The 14,442-nt window shown below is 39.8% G+C and overlaps 1 protein-coding gene across 3 annotated transcripts in view; it reads left to right on the top strand.

Moving 5' to 3' along the window:
- AGGF1 (angiogenic factor with G-patch and FHA domains 1) overlaps positions 1-14,442 on the top strand; it is a 1,405,627-nt gene that overhangs the window by 1,001,043 nt on the left and 390,142 nt on the right. The window lies entirely within an intron of this gene.

Here is a 14,442-nt window from a genome sequence, read left to right as displayed (position 1 = left end):
CGTAGTGGTCCTTGTGGCATTCCGCACAGTCCCGCTAACACAGTATGCTGGACTGTACACGTACACTGCCCTGTCCCCACAACATAATACATTAATATATGAAAAACCGTGGTGGTCCTTGTGGCATTCCACACAGTCCCGCTAACACAGTATGCTGGAGTGTATTCATACACTGCCCTGTCCCCCGCAACATAATACATTAATATATGAAAAAATGTAGTGGTCCTTGTGGCATTCCACACAGTCCCGCTAACACAGTATGCTGGAGTGTACATATACACTGTCCTGTCCCTGCAACATAATACATTAATATAATAGTGGTCCTTGTGGCATTCCGCACAGTCCCGCTAACACAGTATGCTGGAGTGTACATATACACTGTCCTGTCCCTGCAACATAATACATTAATATAATAGTGGTCCTTGTGGCATTCCGCACAGTCCCGCTAACTCAGTATGCTGGAGTGTACATGTACACTGTCCTGTCCCTGCAACATAATACATTAATATAATAGTGGTCCTTGTGGCATTCTGAACAATTATGCTAACCCAATTTGCTGTGCTGTAACTAAGTTAATTGCCTGTGTTGCTTTACATGGTTTCCTGGCCACCATGAAACAAGCCCTGCTTTCTCACGTTTCAAAACGAGCTGTGGCATGAATATTCATTAAGCGCTGTTGCTCAGTGGGCAAACACGGAAAGTCCATGTAGGCTTTGCGTGAAGCCTACACAGAGTTTATTGAATCTCAGGGATGGACCAGTTATGTACTTTAAGGCTAAACAGTGGCTCTTTATTGTACATGAAAGATTCTGATGTCAGAAATCTTGTGCTTTTTTATTGCAGTGTCCTTCTTTTGCTCATGGAAAGAAATATTGATTAGTTGGCATAGCTATCAAACTGCCACATAATTTGACATGGATCTAGCCTCTCTTATAACCTTCAGACCACGAGACATTCAAATCAGAGAACAGCTGTAGGAAGTAATTCTTTTACAGACTGTGTGTGTGTGTGTGTGTGTGTGTGTGTGTGTGTGTGTGTGTGTGTGTGTGTGTGTGTGTGTGTTTACACTGATAGCTAAACATTCCGGATGTTGTCCAGATTCCATAAATTGCCATTGGCTTTAGTAAAGAGAAGCCACCCATCATTTTGTTATAAAAAGGTGTGCTCGTTGTTACTATTAGTAATAGTAACAGAGCCAGTCACTGCAAAAATGGGTTGCTAGACTAATATCATCCAGCAGTTTCATATATTTGTAATACCTACTGGCTAATTTACAAACCAACTACAGGTCCATCATAATCGGCCTGTAGCAGGTCTGTTCTGCATGTGTTCCTTCACTGATGACAAAATAGAGACATAAGAGGTTTTAATTGCACAGATTCTTTAACATTTTCCTTGAAGATAAAGATAGGATCAGTGATGCCATCAGAAAAGTGTGTGGGATAAATAAGAAATTAAAACTCAGATCAATATATACACGATCTCATAGCAATTATATTAGTTGAGAGCCATGTGCAGCATTAAGAGCTTAGGCTGGCATGTGCTTGCAGCCACATGTCAAATTTATGAGACTCACTTATAGGTTCATAGGTTCATACTAGGCTATCTGCCCTAGGGCATTTATAAGCCTAGCCAGAGTGTGTTTGGCTTTCACCACCCATTTTAAATTAATTTTGCTATGCCCTTTTTCGAGGTTAGTATACTGTGCCTCTGTCTAACAGTGACACAGAAGTGATACCCGGGGTAAACATACGATCTCCCATCCACTCATCAAGATTCCTCTTGAAGAGAGTCAATGAGGGACTCTGCCTAACCTGGACTGGGATTTTATTCCAGAGACATAAGCACCACGAAATTATTCTGGCTCTTTGGATTCAGCGGTGAAATCATGTTTTGAAGGTGCATTATTTGAGTCAGTTAATGTTACTGTAGAACAGAGGTTGAATGTGGAGGATGCTAACTATTCAGATAGTGGTTATACTAGTAAGAGCTTAGGACAAGCAGTAAGCATGGAGAATGATGATTTAAAAAAAAATCATGCAGCTTGATGCAAGTAATGGGGGGGGTGCCATTGTACGTGATGATGCCGACCAAATTGGAACCATTTATAGTAATGGGAGTGTTGAGCAACTTGCTGTTCCGGTAATTAACCGTTTAGATAATTTTGTTGATTTACAATGTATTAATGCTTCTGTTGCCCCTGTATGTGGGAGCATTGAGCAGTTAGCAGTTGCGGAAACTGAATGCTCCAACGGTTTGGTTAACACACAGTACAATAATGTTTCCTCTGTCTTTCAAACTGCTGCTAGCTCTAGTTTTTTGGATTCAGTGTTGAAACCATGTGATGAAGGTGTATTATCTGAATTGATTGGTGTCTCTATGGAAGAGATGCTGAATATGGAAGATGTTAATGTGTCTGTTAGTAATGGTGTAAGGAGGGGCTTAGGACAAACAGTCAATTTGAGAATTGATGGCTGTAGTGAAAATATGCAACCTGATGTAAATAATATGGATGTTAGTGAATGTGATTTTATTGGTAAATTTGAAAATGTTTATAGTAACAACACACATATCCAGTCCCTACCTCTTTGTGAATGTTATGGGGACAGCAGTATGAATGGGAAAGTTATGAGTGATATCAATAAGGGTAACAGTGAACTAGCTATGTCCCAGGATGGACATCAGGATGATTTTAATATATCCTGTGAGCTCATCAGCACTACTGATATTTGTAATGATGAAAACGAAATGGAACTTAATGTTGGTACCACTGCCAATAATGGTTTAAATGTGATTAATCTTTCTGACCTTCCCTTGTCTGAAGAAATGCTAAGTGTTTTTTCTAAAGGTACAAAATTTGTACCTACTAGAATACCGTCCATTTCAGACATTCTTTTTGATGTAAAAGCCTTTATTCAGAATTAAATCTGAGGGTTTATTTTTATGAAAAAGATAAAAGTATAAATAAGGCAGATGGTGGTCTTTTGGATGAAACCCTTTTAAACTTAAGTACATATGAGTATGAAGGTTTGGAATTGGATGTACATGGGAATGAAAATGAGAATATTCATGAGCTTTCTATGGAATCTAACATGGAAGGGGTTTTTGAGGTGGATATGGTCACTTAGAAGTTCCCCATTTCAGGTGATAGTAACTTTATGCCTCCTAAGAAATCTTTGGCAATAAATGCCTTTGAACATGTCATTATGGCCAAGTTGGAATCGGCACATAAAGCTTTTTGTATGCGTAAAAAGATCTTTAATTTAAGCAAAAGTGAATGGTTGGCCCTTAAAAGATTTAGGATGGAATTGGATAAAGTTGTTGTCAAACCGGCGGATAAGGGGGGCAATTGGGTGATTATGAATAGTGAAAATTATGACAATATAATTAATAATTTACTATTGGATGACACCTACGAAAAGTTAGATAGTAACCTCTTAATTCTTATTCTAGTGCACTTAGTGAGCTACTGGAGCGAGGTGAAAGACTGGGATTTTTCACTGGGAAAGATGTAAAGTTTGATTATGAGGAACCACGGCACCCTTACATGTATATAATTCCTAAGATTCATAAAATGTTACCAATCCTCCAGGTAGACCTATTATTTCAGGGATTGGGTCTTTTGTTGAGAGGGTTAATATTTTCTTGGACCATCATTTAAAGAAATTTCTGCCTAAGGTTCAATCTCATGTTAAGAATACTCAGGATGTTTGTTTGGCTTTAAAGGGACTCAAATGGGAAGAGAATTATTATTGGGCCAGTGTTGATGTTGTATCACTTTATACCAACATTAAGACTAGATGGGGCTTGGAAGCAGTGTACAAAATGATGGGAGAAGGGCCATATACTAGATTTATATTAAGTTTGCTTGAGTTTAGTTTAACACATAATTACTTCACGTGGAAAAAAGAATATTTCTTGCAGACAAAAGGAACAGCCATGGGTGCTGCTTTTGCTCCCAGTTATGCAGTGATCTATATGGGAGAGTTTGAAAAGGAATTTATGTTTCAGAATACATTTTTTGTTAATAATGTTGTTTTTTTTAAACGCTATATTGATGATTTGATTTTTGTGTGCAAAGGAGATATGAGTCTCTTTGATGAATTTATGGTGAGTTTAAACAATAACCACCATGGTTTAAAATTTGTGGCACACGTATCTGAATTTCGAATTCCTTTTCTTGATGTAGAATTTTATGTGGGGGTAAATGGTTTAGTTGAGCATAAAACATATAGAAAACCCACTTCAGTAAATAATTTTCTACATGCCAGCAGCATGCACCCAGCATATTTGATTAAGGCTATACCGGAAGGAGAATTTAAAAGGAATTTAAGGAATACCTCAAAAAAAATCTATGGGAGGAGGTGTGTGATGAAATTTTGGATAGATTATATTCACGTGGATACGAGCATGACAAGCTTCAATGTATAAAACACAGATTGTGTAAAAATAAAATTTTTGGGAGAAGAGGGCATAAGCATGCATCTGAGTTTGAAAATGCGTCAGAGTTAAATAAGTTGTTTTTTGTATCTAAGTATTCGAACTTTTCTAACATTATGGAAAAAATTATTAGAGATTTGTGGCCTGTGGTGAGTGAAAATCCTGTAATAGGTCACCTTTTTCCCAAACACATCACCTTTTCCTATAAAAGGTATCCTAATTTAAAAGAGATTTTGAATAGGAAAGTTGAAGTTAAAATAGATGATAAGATAGGGATGTATAGCTGTGGGAGATGTTCTGTCTGCAATAAAATTAAAAATATGCATGGGGTGAAAATAAATGGAAAGAGGTACACTGCTTTTGAAAGGTTTGATTGTAGGTCAACAGGTGTTGTATACATATTAGGTTGTGATTGTGTTCCAGCAAAATGGTATATTGGGCAAACTACTAGACAAATTAAGATTCGTATTTTGGAACACCTGGGTGACATAAGGAGGGGTAATCTAGAGAGCCCTGTAGCTGCACATTTTTGTAGCACACATAATGGTGTGAATGATAGTTTTAGGTTTAGTGTTCTAGCCAGGCCCCATTTTAGTAAAGGAAATTACAAAGTAGCATTAAGTAAGTTAGAACAGAGGATGATCATTGAGTATCATACTTTATTCCCTAATGGAATGAATTTGGAAATTTAAAATGAAATTTAACTTATATTTGTGATGTAATACATGTTTAGAATGAAGTTTTGTAATATTGATAAGTTAAAATGAGTAATAGGTTGTTACATTTATACACAATGTTTAAATGTTAAGAATTAATTGTTTAAGGAAATTTATTTAATTAAATTTGGAGTGTTTAGTTTATTTATATTTATATATTGTGTAACTAATATTTAGAAATTTTTGTAAGTGAAGAAAAAAAAAAATGAATTTTAAATTGTTAAATAATGGAAATGTTTCTTTCCTTGGAATAGGTTTCAGTGGTGAATGAGTTAAATGTTTGACATTATGTTGTTTAATTAATTTAATTATGCCTAATTAACCAATTAATGCATATATAAAAGAACTCTGAAAATGTTAAAGTATGTCCCATTGAAGGCGAACAGCCGAGGTACCAGGATGGAAAGAATAAAGATGGATGTCAGCTACTTTTGTGTCTTCCTTTGAATTTCGTGGTGCTTATGTTTCTGAAATTTGAGGTTTGCTTTTTGGAGGTGTATTGTTTCTGAAGATTTTATTCCAGAGTGAAGGGAGCCTCTGGGTTATGAATTTGTCCCTCCAGCATGTCCTATTTATTTCAGTGCTGAGGTTCAAGTCTCTCGAGCGCGTAGCTCGATGGGATTTGGATTTTCTGAGGTGCAGCATGTCCATTAATTCCGGGTTGGACATGGTTTTATACGTCACGCACAGATCGCCTCTGAGCAGGCAGTATGCCACTGAGTAGAGCTGGAGTTTTTTTAACCGGGCAGCATATGGCATCTGTTTGAGCCCTTTGATCCTCTTGGTGAGGTACTTTTGGGGTCTTTCCAGTTGCTGCAGGTGTCTGGTAAGGTACATCCCAAAAGAGGCATTGTACTCAATTATGGGCCTGATGAGGGATGAGTAAAGAGGCACGATGACCTCCCCTGATCTAGATGTGAATCCCTTCATGATTAGGTGGGCTATATAAAGTGTTTTTCTAACCACTTTGGCCACGTGGTTGTCAAATGAGACATTTGAGTATACATGTCTGGATATGTCTGTAGGTTAGAGGGAACAGTGCCTACCAGATCAAACCTAAAACAAGTACCCCCCCCCTCTACCAGACCTCCTTACTAACATTTATCTAATGTCGCTCTCACTCCCTCCTTAAGTGACCACTTCCTAGTTGCTTGCAAAATAATGTTGCCCCTGCTAATGCAACCTCCTGCCAAGAGAACATTTAGATTAAAAACTCAAGCCAGTATGGATAAAAAATTAAAAGCACATCTGTTAATATAGTCTGGTTACCTATACTCCAGTCTCTTGACCCCAACACCACAACAGACCTCTGTAAGTAACTTCCTACTTCCTTACAGGACCAGTTATTCCCCTTATTTGTAGACCAAAAGGAAATTCCAAAGTAAATGACAGAATAACTAAAACTCTTACTAAGTTATCTGGAAAAATAACCATCCCCTAAAATGAGAAGCTATTTTATATGTTGGAGGAATCTAGCAAAAAGAAAAAAATATGCTGTATGAAACTTCATTCCTTCTGCTAGGACAAGTAAATCACCATGCTTACCTACCTCATAAAATCTGGAAGGAAGTTTACTGTGTGACTGGTAGATACTTCAGACATTCCTCTTTCCTTTCAGACAGCATGCCTTTTACTAGTGATATTGAATTTGCAGTAGAACTCCTAAATTAATTTTCAAATTTCCCTTCTATTCCCATTCCAGTCTTTACTACCTAAATCTCACTTCCTATTAACACAAACTCTGCTTCCACCATCTTACTTAAGGAGCATCCACCAACTCGTGATTGATAACTTGCTAGATAAAATCTCTTCACAGTCCAGTACTGTAGTTCTGATAGGTTCCTCTCTAGGTGTATTAAAAGGCGCAAGGCATGCAATTGTCTATCCTCTGAATAAAGTCCCCAGTCCTACTTTATTATCAAATTTCAGGCCAGTATACATTCTTCCCATCCTAAGAAATATCTTAGGAAAAAAAATCACTCCTATCCATGCCTGCTTATACTTACATAAGTAAGAGATTTTATCTAGTGGTCAGCATAGTTCCTGGTCTGGAAGAAGCACCAGGACTGCCCTTTGGAGTCTCATCGAGGGCAGTCCTCATAAAGTGCTGTTTACCTCTGCCCATGCTTAACATCAATTCCTGCCATCAGTCTTGAGACCATTCTTTACTCTGTTCTGATGATACCCAGAAGAAGGAGAGAACCTCATGGGGGGAGGGGGCTGTCATTTAGGCAGCCATGGACATGGTTTGTGCAGTCACCAGCATCCTAGCAATGTAGCTATTTCTTTTGGGTCCCAGATACAACTCCTGTGGCTAATGTGAGTGGCAGTGTAACATCAGGGTGTCCTGAGCCTCCCCACAGATATGTGCATATGTCCGTTTACATGATAATGAGGGCTGCTGTCACTGGCTAGGAGTTACCTACCCCACTTCCCATATTGGACATTTGCAGTGCCGTGCAAGTCTCCACTTGCCTGGTGGTGATTGGTTGACCGGAAATTACTCTAATTCCTCTCCGGGATGGGCAAACTGTCATCGTTTGTTCACTTCCACTCTCCCTTTTCTAGATGTTCCAACTGCTGAGCAGCTATTCTAACACAGGTTGTCTGGGTCATTTTCAAGGCTTTATTCCTCCACTATACAAAGTTAGGTTGGCGGAATGTTTCCTCATTTCACAAAAGCTACTTTTTGTTTCATGGGTACAGGATTTTAATCTTTTCACCTTCATTTGCCTGCTTTGTGACCTTGAGCAAGTCACTTAAGACTGTGTTTTGGGGCAATTCAGTATTTAGGTTAGGTACCTTACTGTTCTAGACTGCATGCCTAATAACTACATGTGAGTCTAATCAGTACAGGCTTCAATTCAAAAACCCAATAAAGAGTCCTTTACTTTCCTACATAACTGATCTTTTTCCATCTAAATCTGTTCTCTATTCCCTCCCCACTCCTGTGACTGGGATGTCCCTCAAGGGTGAATTCTTTCTTATTTTGCTTTTCTCTCTTTTCATAAATAAGCAGTCCTGTGAATTTCTGAAACTTCTAAGAGTGCTGTAAATTGATGACATTGTAAACTTGCTGCTCTGACTCTCCTATCAACCGTCAAAAGCCATCTGGTATCTGACTGGTGCCTTTTTTTTATCTTGGCTTCTCAACAGCCAACATCTGCTTAATTCTAGGAAGACTAACACCATGGTCTTCAGGACTAATTGAAAGCTAGTAACTGTTTCTCGTAAACAGGCACATTATTGGCCATCACAGTCCTACCTTCAAGCCAACAAAATCATCTAGTACTTGAGGATCTGGCTTGACCACACACAGTCCTTCATACATTATACTGAGCAAACCAAAACCAGAAACAGTATGTGTCTCTTATGGCTCTAGAAGCTGTCCCAGTTCTAATATTCAGAAGACTATTGGCAAGGGAATCTTTCTAGCCCGGTTCGCTAGTGACTGCTGCTTCTAAAGATAACCTGTCATCCCTTCAGTCAGCCTTCAGTAGAATTTGTTGGCTGGTCACCCTTAACACCTGAAGAGCAGATTAGTGCATTGTTCTGTATGACACCTTGTTGCTTCATGTTTGAGTGCACAGATCTCTTACTGAGTTCATTTCTAATCACTAAAATGGAAGGATTCCCGTATCATATTTGCAGACTCTCCTTAATCACCACATAATTTTGTAGCAATATGCATACTCTTTTGTTATTTTGTGTTAACACATTAAGGTACTGTTAGCAGCATAAGTGCATTCCATATTAATTAATTACAGAGGTATAGTGCTTGAGCATCATAAGTGCATTCCATATTAATTAGTATAGTGCTTGTGTGGCTGTCAGACAAGGAGGCCTATCTGTGTTTGTTTGGTTATTGCAGTAAGTTGGTTTTGGGTGGTACACACTTAACCAGTGGTTGTGAGCAATGGCGGGTCACTTGCTTGATGAGTAGGAGTGGCAGTTTTTATCTGGCTAATGGTTACCTCAATCAGTACACAACTCATTATACAGGTATTTATCTTCATAACCAGTCTGCAACTAATCTATTTTGTCTGAAATACTGTAGTTAACTTGGGTAATTATTTTGCTTTATTTAAATTTGAGTGTTTCTTTTGTATTTACTTAAGATTGTAGACACAAGATTCATGGGATCTAGTAGTTATTTCCTTGGTGCATTCAAATTTGAAAGCTCCTGCAGTATTTTTTCCATAAATGTAATCACCATATGGTAGCTAAGCAATGGTTTGACTAACTTTTGAACACTATTACTCCTTTATTTTATTGTATCTAATTTTTTAGCATGATCCCAGCAAGGGACAGCACATTGCTTCCCACTTTGGACTTAAATTTAAATCTAAGCAGACCATACTGTCTTTATATTGTTTTACGTTATTATTTTACCTTGAAACTTTTAAGCGTTGTGAGGTATGATCTGTACATTAGAGCAGTCGTTTGAACTATTGTGCTAAGGCTGTCCAAAATAACCTTTATTGTTTGGCTTTGTTATGACCATTGTTATATGACAGGCAACTGCTTTGGTACAACTCTGAAGCTTTTTTGTAGTTTGATCAAGATTTGTTTTCTAGTTTTTAGGTTGTGTGTTTGTTGCTTTCCTGTTTGATTATCTAGATTTACTGCTGTCATTGTTATTTTCATTAAGGAGCACAGATAGTGGTGTAATAATAACAAAGTTACAAATTGTGACAGTGCAACTGATATTTTCTTGTTTGCAGTAAGGCAACATTCAGGATGCTTATCTCCACAAAAAAGTTGCCAAAGTGTCCAGAAGGTACATTTACTTCAGGCCAGGAGCCAGCCACTACCAGATTTGTACACTTCCATTTGATCTTACCACAGCCTCTAGGGTGTTCACCAAGTGTGTGTCAGTTATTGCAGCCGCCAGCCACTACCAGATTTGTACACTTCCATTTGATCTTACCACAGCCTCTAGGGTGTTCGCCAAGTGTGTGTCAGTTATTGCAGCCGCCAGCCACTACCAGATTTGTACACTTCCATTTGATCTTAGCACAGCCTGTAGGGTGTTCGCCAAGTGTGTGTGCAGCCGCCAGCCACTACCAGATTTGTACACTTCCATTTGATCTTACCACAGCCTCTAGGGTGTTCACCAAGTGTGTGTCAGTTATTGCAGCCGCCAGCCACTACCAGATTTGTAAACTTCCATTTGATCTTACCACAGCCTCTAGGGTATTCGCCAAGTGTGTGTCAGTTATTGCAGCCGCCAGCCACTACCAGATTTGTACACTTCCATTTGGTTTTACCACAGCCTCTAGGGTGTTCACCAAGTGTGTGTCAGTTATTGCAGCCGCCAGCCACTACCAGATTTGTACACTTCCATTTGATCTTACCATAGCCTCTAGGGTGTTCACCAAGTGTGTGTCAGTTATTGCAGCCGCCAGCCACTACCAGATTTGTACACTTCCATTTGATCTTACCACAGCCTCTAGGGTGTTCGCCAAGTGTGTGTCAGTTATTGCAGCCGCCAGCCACTACCAGATTTGTACACTTCCATTTGGTTTTACCACAGCCTCTAGGGTGTTCACCAAGTGTGTGTCAGTTATTGCAGCCCACCAAGTGTGTGTCAAGTTATTGCAGCCCACTTGAAGTTGAAAGGAATCTATATATTCCCAAATCTAGATGACGGGCTCTAAGCCACAGTATAAGAAATTTCTCATAATAGCCAGACTATTTGCTTCGCTTGCATCTGGCCATTACAAACTCTGGATACCAGACTAAGAATTGTCAGACTTTCTGAAGAGAGACTTCTGACTCTGAGAGCTATGATTTTGTTGTATTTCTAGAGCTATAAATGTTGGACTTCATAGTGTCCTCACTCCAGCTGGTTACTCATGCAAGGTCCTATGCATGAGTGCTGCGGTAGATCTTATGCGTGCAATGGTCCCAGTTATCAGATGCAGTGAACAAAACCATTCAACTGTCCTGTGTCAGCAACTATTGATCCTAAGAAGTGAAGAATTGGTCTCACTGGCAGCTTCTAATCTTACTCAAGCACAAACCAGGAAATTAAAACGGATCCAGTATGCAGTACAGCTTTCGCCCAGAACAAAATAGGCAGCCACAAGAGTACACAAATTTATTAGAGTGAAGCGCTTTTCGTCTGCTCGATTAGCAGACTTCATCACTGGCAGCTTCTGTCAGGAAAGAACTTATAATGCTTGTTTGTGTTGGGTGGCCAACTTGTTATATTTGGGCAACATTTGAATTAGTGTATTAAGTCTCCTAGCATTTCAGCCAGAAGACCATTCATTTTCACTTCCAAAGATCACAGTGACCACGAACACTTTATTTCTGGGTTGGAGGCATTTCAAGAGGAGAGCAGTACAAAGTATATGGACCCAATTGGGAGTCGGTCCTTAAATTGATATCCTGGTGAAGGTAGTCCTCTTAGCATTGTGAGCTTTTTCAGGACTTTCTTCCCCAGGGAGTTATTTCATTCCATACACATGTTAGTGGTATGGTGCATCAACAGACAAGGGGGAAACTAGGTCTTACACACTGTGCTGGGAGGCTGGAAGGGTGTGGCAGTGAGTGATTTCCTCATAATGCTTTCTGATAGCAACGTATGTTTCTTGATGGACCAACTACCTGAAGGCAGACTCTGCAGATTTATCCTAATGCCTGACAAGTTGTTCCTTAATGTTTTAGTAGCAAACGTAATTTGTGCCGCTGGGGCAAGCCTTGCTGCATCCTTTGTTGACTTTCAGACCTACATCGAGTGCAGCAACTACTTTGCCCTGATCCCTTCACAGGGAGAGATACAAAGAGATGCTCTGCCTTTACCACATTAGCACTGACAGTAACATTTTTGTAGAAAGTTTCCCTGTGCAAGACCTCAAGTTATCCTCATAGCTCCTTTTGGCCCAGTCAGATCTGATTCCCCATGCTGTGATCTCATATAAAGGAGAAGCCTTGACTTCTAGATCCTAAACTGGATTTTCTGCTCACTTGCTGAAGAACCTTATCTGGACATTCTTTCCTTTACCCTAATTGCATGGTTTCTCCAACTCTACTAATGGCTAGGGATTTGTTGTACCCTCCCAGGGTGGTCTAGGTTCTTTCAGAAATCAACATTTTGTAAGTCGTACAAGAGTAAATGGAAGAGATTCTCAGTTTGAGCACTTCAGAAAAGGGTTGATTCCCTTCTCTGCTCCAGCTTCCTCAGCTTTACAGTTCTTATAAACTGTTGCCAGTGCAGGCTACCATTTCTAATTTGCAACATAGCTTCAGTTCTCAAATCCTGGTCTCACAGTGGGTATGCAAAGCAGTTGTGAAAGGAACTTTCCTCCTTCAACTTCCTGTTAGAGACCCCATACCTGCTTGGGACCTCATTTTTGTACTGGAGATGCTAACTCATTCTACATTTGAACCTGTTTCTTTGGCTGACCTGAAGTGTCTGTCTTGGAAAGCCCTTTTTCCTTTAGCCATTCCCTCAGCTAGACAAATTTATGGACAGCACTTTGTCTCGACCAAACTGCCGCACTTAGTTTTTCACAAGGTCAGAGTCTCCCTATGTACCAGCACTTTCTTTGTGTTAGGTCACTTTCGAAGCCACTCTATACCAGACTCTTCATCCTCCAGTCTTTTTTCCCAGTACTGTAATAAAGGAGAATACTTGTTGCACACTCTGAAAGTTCATTGGTATTTTGCATCATGCTGAAGCTATGAGAAAAGATTACCAACTTTTTGTTTTCTGTTCGCATCTTAAGGTGGGTCAGAAAGTATCCAGAGCTAACTTGTACAGATAGCTAGCTGACTGTTTTGCATTTATTTACCAATCAGACAACATTCCCTTATTATCCAACCCCAGGGTGCAGTCTAAAAGATCTAGTACTGCCTTTACAGCATTATTCAGAAACTCTTCCATTGATGATATTTGTGCAGCAGTGACCTGGACAATGCTGTACATGTTTTTAGAACACTATAAGCTGGATGTAGTTTGTAACCTTTGGAACTGAATTCACATGGATTCTGTCTTGATTCCTCCCAGGAAATGTATAGATGGGGATTCTGTCCCACAAGTCAAAATGGATGGGCAGGATATTGTAAGATACGGAAGGTATCTACTTACCATAACGCTGGATTTTCATTATCCTTAGTCAAATCGTTTGGGCAGCTTTGCCTCCATCTACTTCAAATTCTCATGTAAGTGATCAGACAGACCTTGATGACCTGTCCTGGAGCCTGTCCTTATGAGGTAGGCAGCAAACTTGATCTGATGAATATAGAGGAGACAGGTACATGATGGGAGCCTGAAGCTCAATGCCAAAAAGTGTATTGTCATCCCCTTTGGTAAAAACTCTGTACCCATGAACTACCACATAGCTGGTAGTCTACTTAATGCCGAAAATGTGATGAGACCTTGGGACACAGGTGGACAGTAGTCTCTCCTTTGATAAACACATTGCCACAGTGGTCTGGAAATCCTTCTACGTGGCTCATCTCATCACAAAAGGATTCTCATCCAGAAAAAGAGGTCATTGTTCCCCTCTACTCATCACTCATTAGACCCATTATAGAGTACAATGCCCCTTTTGGTGTGTACCTCACAACACATCTACAACAACTGGAAAGACCACAGAAATACCTCACAAAGAGGATTACTGGCCTCAAACAGAAACCCTACGCAGACAGTCTCAAAAAACTACAGCTTTACTCCATCGCATATCGCCTGCTCAGGGGCGATCTCTGCCTAACATACAAAGCTATGTCAAACCCAGAGCTGTTGGATATGCTCCACTTGAAATCCCAATCCCTCCGAGCTACACGCTCTAGGGACCTAAACCTTGTCACCACAATAAACAGAACATGCTGGAGAGATAGATTCCTGTCCCAGAGACTTCCCATACTCTGGAGCAGACTACCTATCTATGTCAAACAGAGCTCCTCATTAGCACTCTTCAAGAAAATTCTTGATGATTGGATGGGAAATGGGAAATTCACCACAGGGATCACTTCTGTGGCTCTGCTTGACAGGGGCACAGGAAAATAATTTTCTTGGGTGGCGAAAGCCAGGGTACATTTTTTGGCTAGGCTTATATAGGCCCTAGGGCCAATAGCCTAGTACCTACCTATGAACCTATGAGGGTGAAAAAGCTTGAGTGGGTCAGAGCAGCTGCAGTAGCTGGGTTGTAGCCACCTGATGGCACAGTTCGACAGGTTATAGTAGATAGATTAAGGATAATGAAGATCTAGCATTCTGGTAAGTACGTAACTTATATTTGTCTACCTATACAGTGAGGATTTATGGTATAAGCTG

Source organism: Protopterus annectens, chromosome 16.part0, assembly GCF_019279795.1.
Source record: "Protopterus annectens isolate FY-2018-M chromosome 16.part0, PAN1.0, whole genome shotgun sequence".
Classification (NCBI taxonomy): domain Eukaryota; kingdom Metazoa; phylum Chordata; order Ceratodontiformes; family Protopteridae; genus Protopterus; species Protopterus annectens.
Note: the sequence above shows the minus strand (reverse complement) of the source record. Positions and strands in the feature narration are given on the sequence as shown.